The sequence below is a fragment of the Mytilus edulis genome, chromosome 2 (genome assembly GCF_963676685.1).
Source record: "Mytilus edulis chromosome 2, xbMytEdul2.2, whole genome shotgun sequence".
NCBI classification, from domain to species: domain Eukaryota; kingdom Metazoa; phylum Mollusca; class Bivalvia; order Mytilida; family Mytilidae; genus Mytilus; species Mytilus edulis.
The window spans coordinates 69,124,049-69,136,745 of NC_092345.1; positions in this window are offsets into that span (position 1 = coordinate 69,124,049).

A 12,697-nucleotide genomic window follows, 5' to 3' on the forward strand; every position below is an offset into this window, starting at 1 on the left:
TTTCCAATAGGCTTGACTCCTTAACGCGAGAGAAAAACGAGTTAGGAACTAAAACCGAGGGGAACATATCAACTATAAGAGGAAAACTACGAATCAACATAAATACTGAGCAACCACCGTGCTTTAATATATGTGCGATATAACATTTGATTGGATACTAGCAGAAGTCCATTTCTAGGAATTCTGATAATAGTGACACTTTGATAAGCCTTCATAAAATGATGATTATCAATCAGCGGCATGTCGAAGTACTCTGAATATTCTTATTGTAATTTAGTTTTTTCTTGGAATAATTTCGTAAAAATGTTCAAGATAATTAGTGTTTTATGCCAAACTCCAAAACAGTGGTGACGTTGCTTCTTTAAAGTGAACGTAGCGTAGTAAAGAGGACGTAACCGCTGTTTCGGAGTTCTGTTTTATCCGTGTTAATGAAGCCGTGATATTTTGGACTACATATTTTCACGTCTGACAAACGTCTTCGTGCATGCACCTTATATCCGATTAAGTATTTTCTAAAGGGAGTTGAATGCCAATTGATAGAACAAGGGGGGACAGTAAAAATGATAAAAGGCCTTTCAATAAGACACAATTATCTTTTCTATATACGATAAAGACATTTAGGATATATGTAAATAAGGCAGTCAACTATTAATACAAAATGATAATTAAAAAAGTCGAGTGAATGAAGTATATTATTTTGTAAATTTTAATTAAATTAAAAAAAAACATTTGGTCAAAGTTTCCTTAAAAATCATGACAAATCATTTCTAATTTAATAGTTCTATGGTAGAAAAATAAAAGAAAGTAAAATTCAAATATGTATTTGCATTCAATTCGTTTATATATTGAATCTTTTTTACAAAAAATAAACCGAAAATTAAGGAATATAATGTGAATAAACTCATCATAAATACCAGGACTAAATTTAGTATATACGCTAGACGCGCGTTTCGTCTACAAAAGACTCATCAGTGACGCTCGAATCCAAAAAAGTTAAGAAGGCCAAATAAAGTACGAAGTTGAAGAGCATTGAGGACCAAAATTCCTAAAAGTTTTGCCAAATACAGCTAAGGTAATGAAAGTGTCAAAAATGAAACAAAAGTAAGGAAGAATTGGTAGTTAAAAGGTCCAAGGAGTATGATAATGTCTTTTCTTATTCGCCTATTCAGAATTTGAATTGATATTTACATTTGCATTGGCATAGGCTATCACCGTCTTTATTGCTGTCCTGTATACTTGGAGATAATGTTATAAGGGTTATCGTTGAATGCAGAATAATTTTGGTGCATGTCAGGAAATAGATAAAAAGTTGTTCAAAATTTTTAAATAACTTAATGTAAATGTTTACTCTGGGTCATTGTTTGAATTAGTAATGTTCCAATTAGAATATCATCTCAAAGGAACATAGATTGTACCGATGCCTTCTTTTACATTTTATTCATACAAACTCCTGGAGTGAGTACCAAGCCCCATGATGATTTCTCTTTTGTGTCTCAAATTTAAAATATTGGACTGAGCTAGTGAAATTTCAGATATATAGATCATAGATACCAAGACTAAATTTAGTATATACGCTAGACGCGCGTTTCGTCTACAAAAGACTCATCAGTGACGCCCGAATCCAAAAAAGTTAAGAAGGCCAAATAAAGTACGAAGTTGAAGAGCATTGAGGACCAAAATTCCTAAAAGTTTTGCCAAATACAGCTAAGGTAATGAAAGTGACAAAAGGGGAAGTAACTCAAATTTATTGTCAAACAATTTTGAAATAGACAAGTTATTTATGACCGGTAATTGGTGTAAATTAACAGTGTGTTCGACACCAAAGCTGTCAAGTGAAGCCATGCACTTCATTGGTCACTATATTCGACGGTTAACACAGGTATTTGAACTTCTGGTCTAGAGAAATTACAAATTTGCCGGTATTTTAAGAAAGAATCAATTATGAAGTCAGCCTAAAAGTTCACAAATACGTGTGAAAACTTTGTATTGAAGATTGAAAATGTGATTATAAGTATCATTTTTTTTTTCAAAAGTCTGCCTGTTCTTATAGCAGAGAATATTTATATTTTCTCGGTCACAATTTAATCTGTTTTCCAGTTCAGCTGTAAAAAAATTACCATAACATCTCACATTGGATATAGTCTTCTATAGTCGGCCGTATAATTTTTGTTTTTAAAGATTGAACTAAGATGTCGTATGAGTGCCAATGAAACAACTCTCCATCCAAGTCAAGATTTATAAAAGTAAAACATTATAGATCAAAGTACGGTCTTCGACACTTAGACTTGGCTTACACTGAACAGCAAGCTATAAATGGCCCCAAAAATTACTAGTGTAAAACCATTGAAACGGGACAACCAACAATCTAATCTATATAAAAAACGAGAACCGAGAAACAGTTATAGTTATTTTTCACTTCTTTAATTGCTTTGACCATCTCAGCTTCAGTAATGACATAATTCAATTCAACTTTCAAATTAGTTACAGTATTACACGCAATATCGTCTGTAAAATCACCACCTTATTAATGTTGAATATTACCCAGTTTCATAAAATGACCACAAATCAATCAAGTGATATCTTCTTCGGGAATTTGTCTTTGTATTACTTGATTTGTTAAATAATGACCAATAATATTTAGTATCTTTTGGACTAAACTTTCTTAACTTCTTGACGACGTCTTTCTTTATTTATCACCTTCAGAATTACACGCTTGTTTATATGCTTAACTACATGAAATCAAATTGTTCTTACTCCAATTGTAACTTTAAGCTTTATAATATTCTCTCCTTTTTGTATAACACTCTTGATTAAACCATGGTTTATTGACATTACAATTCTTTTAATACTTCTATTACAATTATGGTAAACAACATTTCTGTCAACATTATGAACACATCATGTTCAGAAGCAACTTGAATAAAATAAATCATGACATTCCTCAATTAAACTGTCAATTGAAACTTTATTTACAATAACATACAATAATGTCATCATTCAAACAGTCAGTCAAAGACTGCTGAAGGTTTTTACTATCCAACACAGATTTTATAACAATACTGGATTCACCAGAGGTGATACATTTATCCACATCAACCAATTTACACATAAATTCAACTTGCAAGGCATTGTGCACATCACTTATGTACAAAAGGTTATACTTCAAATATTGTTAGATAAGGTAAATATTCAGGTGATAAAACAATTATCAACAATAGAAGTGTATTTACATAAAGCAAAAATACCTTTTTCATTGCCCAATTTACAATAGGCAATCAGTAATTCAATATTTTGACAAATATGAAATAATCTGCTTCAATAATTATTAACTTACAATGTCACTAAATGAGAACAACACGACGGGTGCCACGTGGGGAACAGAATCTGCTTACCTTTCCGGAGCACCTGAGATCACCCCAAATGTTTAGTGGGGTTCGTGTTGCTTAGTCTCTAGTTTTCTGTTTTTTTGTCTTGTGTACTATTATTTGTCTGTTTGTCTTTTTCTTTTTTTAGCCATAATGTTGCCAGTTTATTTTCGATGTACGAGTTTGACTGTCGATTTGGTATCTTTTGCCCCTCTTTTACAAATAAAATTGAGCGAACAGAAATTTTCTCGAAACCTAGATAGGACACCTTTAGCCAATTAGATAGAAAATGTAGCAGATATACGAAAAGCGTTAATCAGATCGTTTTTGTAGTTGAAAAGTGGTAAACCCATAGATTAATTAATCAAACAATATTGAGGATTCTTGTGTTTTAGTATGATTAATTCGGAAAATTATTGTGTAACCCAAGTTAATAAACAAACGAAATCAACTCTTTATTTAAATGGCATGTATCGGAAGCGCTTTTCTTGGCTTATCTTTACCAGGAACGCTTATAATGATTAAATATTTGAAAGCTATGTATGTATAAGAACCAAAACAATTCATGACCTATTTAACAAAAAAGCCACAATCTGAGGCCAACATTGCCTATAAAAGTTGAAACCTTAGTTTCTTTGTGATTCAAGTTCTGTATTAATGAAAGAATAATTTTGGAAAGGAAACCAAGTTAATAAGTAAGCATTTGGTTCATCTGCAGCATATACCATGTAGACCCTGCTGCTGGTATTCACCGTTGCAGAACCCCAGCTGCAGTCTATACCCTGCTGCAGGTATTCATCACAGCCAACACCCCGTTGCAGGTATCTATTGCAGTCGATACCCTGTTGTAGGTTCAATCGCATTCGACACCCTGTTGTAAGTTTCTATTGCAGTTGACACCCTGCTGCATTTGTTCATCACAGCCAATAACCTGTTACAGGTATCCAACACAGCATGCATCCTGCTGTTTGTATTCACTGCAGACGATATGTACACTGTTGCATTTATCCTTAAGGAAAAGTTTTTAATCATGAATTTGAAGAAAAAGGAAATCGAGGGAATATAATCTAAAAACAAATGCCTATGGCCTAAGCCTGAATTAGCAATCATCATTTATGACTTGAAAATTTACACTTTAATCTCCACTTTCTATGATTAAATACACACAGTTATTGTTATAAATCTTTTATCTTTTAAAAGAATCCATTTCTGTTCAATTGATTTATCAATTTTGAATTATAACATGCCACCTCAGGATTCATTAACCGCAAAGGTTTACAAACAAGCACACTTCACAATTCACCACATGTGTGCCTAACATTTATTTACAATGCCATATTGCAATAAACGAATGTATCTAGTTTTTCATTCCCTAAACAAATACTTATAAAGTCCTTAACGGGGTTGCACTTTCAATCCTAATGAGCTTTATTTTCTGAATATATTTCGGGTTATCAAGTATGAATCAAATTTCTATGAGAGGTCGTAAAAATTACTTGAGCGCTCGAGGGTTCAATTAATATTGAGAGAATTAACTGCTGGAATTACTCGCTATGTTTTGCTTCGTGGTATATGATGTGGTCGAGAAACTATAGCCAGATAATATGTTTGCTGAATATCATACATATCTAAATCTTATCAGATGTCGATTTTTTTTTACTGTTTATTAATAAATTTAATGGAAACAAGACATAACATTTGTTTAAGAAAGACAGTGAGATTAAAAAAACTCCTTGTTCATGCATGTAATTACATAGAGCTTGTCTTTGAAGAAATAAGGTCCATTATCTCATTTGTAGATCCTGTCTTGCTGATCAATTTTGCTATTTAATGTGTCTGTCTATCTATTTATTATAGTTTTCAGGATTATAGACAAAACACTAAACATTGGTAAAAGTTACAATTAAAAGAGCAAGAACTCAAGTAATGAGCTGACTGATAATTTCGGACAATAAAGTTATTTGTAGATCTTGTCTATCTATCTATTATAAATCTCAAGATATCTAAGAACAATTGGTAAAAATCGACGGTATGGAGCTATTCGTAGATACTTTCATTCAAAATAAAAAGTTTTTCTCTATTTTTTTTCCCTCTATATTTTTTAATATAAGAGACAAAAGGAGTAGGTCCAGTAAGACCCCCTTTTGGCCCCAAAATATAGCAGTTTTACAAAATTGTTAAAATATAAACTTTTAGTTATTTATTAGACAGAAGAATGCTTCTGCTACATAAATATGGGCTGTTTTTGACAATACAATGCACATATATCGGGTACTAGCACCATTAAGTCAGGCTTAATTACTGACATCTTCACAATTTTAGCATTTTAGTTAAGTCTAAGACGGTTTTCGTGTAAAACGAAAGTGGTCGCATTCGTGTTCATCCTTAATATTGAAATGTAAGTTGTATTTTATGATAATACATAACATATATGAAGGTTGAGGATGAACACGGATGCGGCCACTTTCATTTTTGACAAAAACCATCTGAAAAGTGACATTTTTCGGCATATTTGGTAGATTTTTCATATTTGAGCTTGAATCGGATCGTTTTTAATGATTACATCAGTTACAATCGTTCACATAAACTAATTGATTCAAATGAAATAGACACTTAAGTGTTAAAAAAGTGGTCAAAATCTTTCGTCAGATGAACCTGAAATTTGAGGCCAAAATCGGTCCTTACCGGACCTACTCCTTTAAACAAAAATGGTAAAGTTCATCACTTGAAGATCAATTCAATAACATGAAGTCGACTGCAAATTTAGACGTCAATAGACAATACATAGGTAGAGCTCAACATTCGGAACAGTTCTTCTAGTATTAGAATTTTTCTATTACAAGCTATTTCAAAAAAATAGACAAAACCAGAGGTATTTTTTTTAAATCATTTTTAACCATGTCGGCCTGTTTGGTTGGCAAGCAGGATCATCGGACACAATTTTAAACTAGATACGCTAATGATGATTGTGATCAAGGTTGATTAAATGTGGCCCAGTAGTTTCAGATTAGGAGATTTTTTTAAAAGAACATATAGGTTTTAGTCATGACATATCATATTTATAAATGTACATTGAAACACAAATCTATTGAATATATATGTTAACAAATTTGTTGTGATCAACTTCTATATATTTTATAGTACGGACTATTTAATTTTTGTGTCCCTCATTATTCTATTTATTCAACTATTGCCACTCCATATTCCACTTCGACTCTCAAACTTGTATGATATATGTTTCCCTCATTTTAATACATGTTAAATATTTACATGCTGTTCCTAATATCTTATTTTATCATTTTTGCAAATATATAACAATGAGTTGATAAGTGTGTATTAACATTGACGGTACAAAATTATTGGACCAATAAATGTCAAATACAATAGGTCTGTATCAATAGATAATGTATTTTGTTGGATCAAGTACAAACAAAGAAAATAAATACCATTTGACCAAATCAAAATAGTCGGTGCCCCTGTTATTATTTTACATCATTAAAACGGAAATTCATGTAACAAGATATAGTTTTTTAAGAAAATTATGGACTTGAAATATGAGATTTTATGATTTTAAGACGAGTTTTAATACGTGTTTCGCCGATTGTATGTTCTTGCTATACAAATATTTATCTATTTTAAAAGAAATCTATCAGTAATATCTCAGAAAATAAAAGAATTCAATACAATACTTTTTGGGGTTTACAGTTAAATTCCAACAAGACAATGATTTTGTATCCAAAATTTTACCAAATTTATGACATAACTTATGTATCGCAACCTGGCCTTAATTAAAAACGTTGATATGTAAACTTTTAACAGAACCCTTTCACGTGAAGAAAAATTATTTTGATTCTAATAGGACAAATTCGGTAATTTTGTTAACTATGAAGTAACATACGATACTGTTTTGGCTGTTCCGTTTTACCCAATTTTGATAATATTAGTAATCTTATATAATTTAATGATTTTTTTTAATCGCATTTTTCACTTATATATTTTCTTCCAATGTATTTTTATTCGTTTTGAGGCAACAAGAAGCTTAAAACGCCTGGGATTTACATTTGTTTTTTGTTTGTTTACGGAAACATATTTGTGATGTTACATTGTTTCGTTCAATCTCATTACCATTACATTCGCAGTCACGTCTCAGTCATTACATCTGAACGAACGTGCAGGGCCAGCTCTCCTTTACCCTCTATCTTCGATGAGGGTATACTTTTAGATGATCAACCACTTACTACTTTAGATGACAGAAACCAATCCAACGCTGTACAGTAAACGTTGAAGTTGGCGTATTCCCGCGTTAACATGCACTCCAAAACCCATTGTAGATGGGGGAGTGTTATGCCGATTGACGTCCGAGGGCTGTATTCTAGGTGTTCGATGATTGACCTTCATTTCACTGCCTCACGGCTTTGGGCCTGATAATGCTTCCTGTCATCTTTAGCACTACGTCCTAGACTCATCTACCAGTATTCCATCATCGAGGTAAGCGGGCTGCCAAGCTGACCAAACTGGTCCTTAAAGCAGCCGTTGTGAAGAAATAACATCAAAATAGTCAACAAACCAAAAAGAACTCACAAGATGGCGACCTCTAAAATGGCGTCCATCACCTGTTTCTGACCGATGGCACAATTATTATTTTAACGCTCATCAATCGCCTTCGGGCACCGAGCCGACCGTGAGAGGGCTGTATAGCCAGTCAAGGTTGTTAAAAACTTCCATTTGTTGTTGTTTCGTTGCCATACCAAGACAATAACATCATTTCGCGGAATTTTCGCTTTATGAAATTTTACCATGATAAATAAATTGAAATGTACTGATTTGTTTATTTTGCTGTAGAATAGAGATAGATATATTGTATCTGAATCTTGGCCTTCGTAAACGGGGGATTTTGACGTCGAAAATAGAGAATAACTGGCAGTATAAATAAGTTGGTCGTAACGTGGAACAACCGTAAAGGTAGATATTAAGACAATAAACGTATAGTGTCTTGAAATATGAAATTTATTTGTATGAGGCTTAAAAACGGGAAAATGCGAGGTTTTACCGAGTATTTTCCCGTTTCGTGCCGAATACAAATGAATTTCATATTTCAAGACACTATACGTATATTGTTTTTATACTGAAATCGATAAAAAAAAAATTTTAAAAATTAAAAAATGTAACAAATATTGTTAAAAAATAAAGTGTTTGGAATTTCCCTCTTGGGGTACTATTTTGGGGTATTTCACTATGAGCGTAGTCCAGGTGGTAAGACATTGACATTTTAAGGAATTAGAAAGGGAAAATAAACTTATTAATAACATTTGATAAACACGGTATATATAAATTACCAATTTGAAGACATAACAAGTTTAAATTCATAAAAGTTTGACCATTGTTACTACACGTTGTCATGGTTTTGACGTGACGTTGTTGATGAAATACGGTAGTTCCGGTAAGTAGGCGGGGCTAATAGGTTAGTTGGGGTCATTGACGTATAAAGCTAACGTTTATACGTATAGCTTTATCTGTATAGTAAAATAGCTGATTGCAGTATAAATTGCGATTATACTGGTTGACGATAATAGAATCTACCATTTCCTACATACAAAAATGCATGTACCAAGTCAGGAATATGACAGTTGTTATTCATTCATTTAATTTGTTTGAGCTTTTGATTTTGCCATTTGATTAGGGACTTTCCGTTTTGGAGTTTTCCTCGGAGTTTAGGATCTTGTGATTTTACTTTTTACAAAGTACTGTTGACCAACTTCATTCAAAGAATCATGTAAAGAAGTAGCAAAACACAAAGAAAGGCGGATTTACATTTCAAAATTGGTACACACAGTCTTATACTGATGGAATCGCTACTATCCCTCATTGCGGAAAACATGGAAATTGTTTACCAAAGAGTTAAACATAGGGGCCATAAACGAAGATTCAACAACATTGCTATTGTGTGTTCTTACCTGAAGCGACAGATAATTGACGATAAGGATGTCAATATTGTTGCTTTACTTTCATTATAAATGACCACAATCGATGACCGTAATTGGTGACAGCATTGCGATCAAACTCCCAGAGAAACCCTATATCAGATTAAATCGTACACTGACCATTCAGGGATTAACCAAAGCTTCCGGCAAATACAAACGAATGATGTCAAATACATATTCCGAATGACGCACCAAACTAGATTTTTTTGACGAAAATATGATTGACATCAGTAATTCTTATGTTTATGTGTACTGCATCCCTGTCACGTAATGTTGTTATTTTAGCAGTATTTGTAACATTGCCATAATAGCGGGAGGTTAGGCTAGCCATTAAATTAGGTTCAACCCACCATTTTTCTAAAAACTTCCTGCTCTAAGGCAGGAATATGGCAGTTGTTGTCAAATAGTCCATTTTTATGTATATTCCCTTTTGTTTTTGTTGCGCTTCAGTGTTTCTGTTATCCCATTGTTCTCCTCTTATAGTTGATGTAATTCACTCGGTTTTAGTTTGTAACCCGTATTTGTTTTCGCTTAATCAATTTTTGACTTTTGAACAGCGGTATACTACTATAGTCTTTAGTTACGGCTAAAAATTCTGCAATACTCATAAAATGCTTTCTGTCAAAGCATCAACATTACTTAGAAAATATCAAGTTAAAGTAGATTGGGATAAATGGTGATTGTGACTTATTAACCCTGGTAGTGGTGGAATTAGGATCAATGCGTTTAGATATGTCGCATGTGCAATTATTCACACTACTGAGAAATTAAACAAATACTGCAAAATTTATAATGTACCGAATGATGATCGTAGCGATAATTTTGACCGATATAAAATTCTTTCAAGACGGTGAGAAGATTTGCAATAATTTTAATAGCAGACAAACATATTCTCTCAAGAATATAAAATTATTTTCCAAATGCAGTTTAAGCATTTAATCATGGAGTAGAAAGTGCTTATTTTTTTAGATTGCAAAGTTTAGCAAACAGTTAATTTATAATAATGACCATATAGATAACTCACGGGTTGGTGATACCCTCGGTGAGGAAACTTCCACTAGCAGTGACATCGACCTGATGGTTGTAAATAATCTCGTCCTTTATATACCAGGATTTGACTTTTTTAAGCAAGACACGAGTTTTGTTTACGAAAGTCACTAATGACAATCGAATCAAAAGAGTTAAACAAGCCAGATCCAGATAAATAAGAAGTTGAAGAGTATTGGGAGTCTCAAATTCCGAATTGTTTTTTTTTTTCAAATAGTGCGTTCTTGGGGGTAGAAAATACTTATTTTGTCGAAAAATTCAAAGTTTTATAAACAGAAAAGAATTACCTACTATAAGCAATTTTAAAATCATTATCAATGACATTTCTATATCTATATTCGTTGCAGTAGCTGATACTATATGGGATGCAAGACTTAGAAACAGACGCTGGTCATAGTTTAACTAAAGATATGGAAATCATAAACATTGAAATACTTAGTATGTTAGCCAAAGACGCGAACTATTAAATTACCCATCCCATCTACTCGAAGCAGAACTGCAGGTTACTGATAGATGTAGTTGTGGACCCGATGCTTTGTCCTCACTTTACGACACATAAGTTGTTGTTCCAAAAGACAAGGCTTCAAACAATATTATTCCACTGCATGCTGATTTTGATAGCGAAATCAACATTTGTTTGTTTGAAAATTTCACACGTAACGTCGAACAAAATTTCATATTCACCTCTGAGTGTCATAATCCCCTCTGAAACGTCGGGAACGAATCATACGACGTTGCGCGCGGTTTATGTACATAGCGTTTTGAACTTCTTATCTTCTAAATAGCTTTAGCAAGTATCATTGTTGTATTTAAGGATGTCTGCTGGTCATGTTTTTTGAATTCTTGTCATATTTTCGATTTTCTCAGGTTTTATCCATCCAAATGTATTAAATTTTTTTTTACACGACACCCCACTTTTGTCTTCATAAATCTGTTCAATAGATCATTTAAAATTTAGTGATCCGGCGGCATGAAATCCTTGTTATTTTTTCTTGGTTTAAAGGGTAAAAAACAATTCCAATGTTAACAAATAGTAAAGTCTGAAGAAAACCCTTTTCCCGCCATTTTCTAAATGTCTCGTATTTTGAAAACTACACACGAGACTAATGATTTTATTACTTTGTTTTGTTTAAATATCAAAGTTGTTTTCATTTTAAGCAACCACATGAAATCCTTGTTATTTTAAGTTAGAGCAGCAGACATCCTTAAATTTATTTCAGACGTTAAAACAAAAAGACTAATTAAATAATTTTAAAATGTTTATCCGTACTGTTTATCTATATGTTATCGTGTTTAGTAATAAATACAAGCGGATAAGAAAAATGCCGGTATGCAAACTAATATGTGAAGTTTAGATAATATACAAAGCTTAGGCAGTGGAATAAAACATTCATTTCCCTTGGCCTCGGGAGATATGAAGATTTGTTTACCCACGAAATATCGTATTTCACGAGGGCTCTACTCTTCTTCGGTGAACAAATCTTCATATCTCCCTCAGACATGGGAAATAAATGTATATTGTCATATTAAAAAAAACCTAGTTTGCAATGTTTCACTAAAGTTATCGTATCATCTTCCATTTTGCGAGCGAAATAAAGAAAACACTTGTTTCTATAATGCAAAGAATACAGACAACATAATAATCGTAGCATATAAGTCACAATTAAAATTTCAGTATAATCGTTATTTATTCAGGGGTTTCGTTTCCACAAACTAATTGATCCTTTATGTAAATTATTTCGAATAAATACTGCAGCTGTGTTATTTGCGTTGACAAATTACATTAACCGTATAATCATTTATGGTATAGTACAGTCAGTGACCGTATAACGGCCTGTTTTTGACGTTCATAATAAGTTTTTGTAGGGTTTTAAATTATGACGTCATTTAAAGTGCAGAGTCGCGGAGTTTTTACGTCGTTCGCCCAAAATAAAAATAAAATGGTTTGTTCCCTTAAAATTTAATTTAAAATAAAATTTATCTAACTTGAAACGAGTTTATGGACCTCTTTTTTTAAAAATGCCATTTGGTTTGATAACGTAAGAAGATTATGTGTGCCAAATTTCATGAAAACGTAAATAGTGCAATTTTTTTTAATTTGATAAATATGCGGCAAAAAATTACGATTTTTTACTACATTCGTGTACATTTGATAAAATATTAGTTATTTGAAAAACAAATTGCACAAATTTAAAGGACATTTATATAAAACAGAATTAACAAATAATTTGACAAAAAAAAGCTTGTGTTTATCTTAAAAACAAAAAAGGTTATGTATTTCTGACGAAAGGAAAAATACCCCCA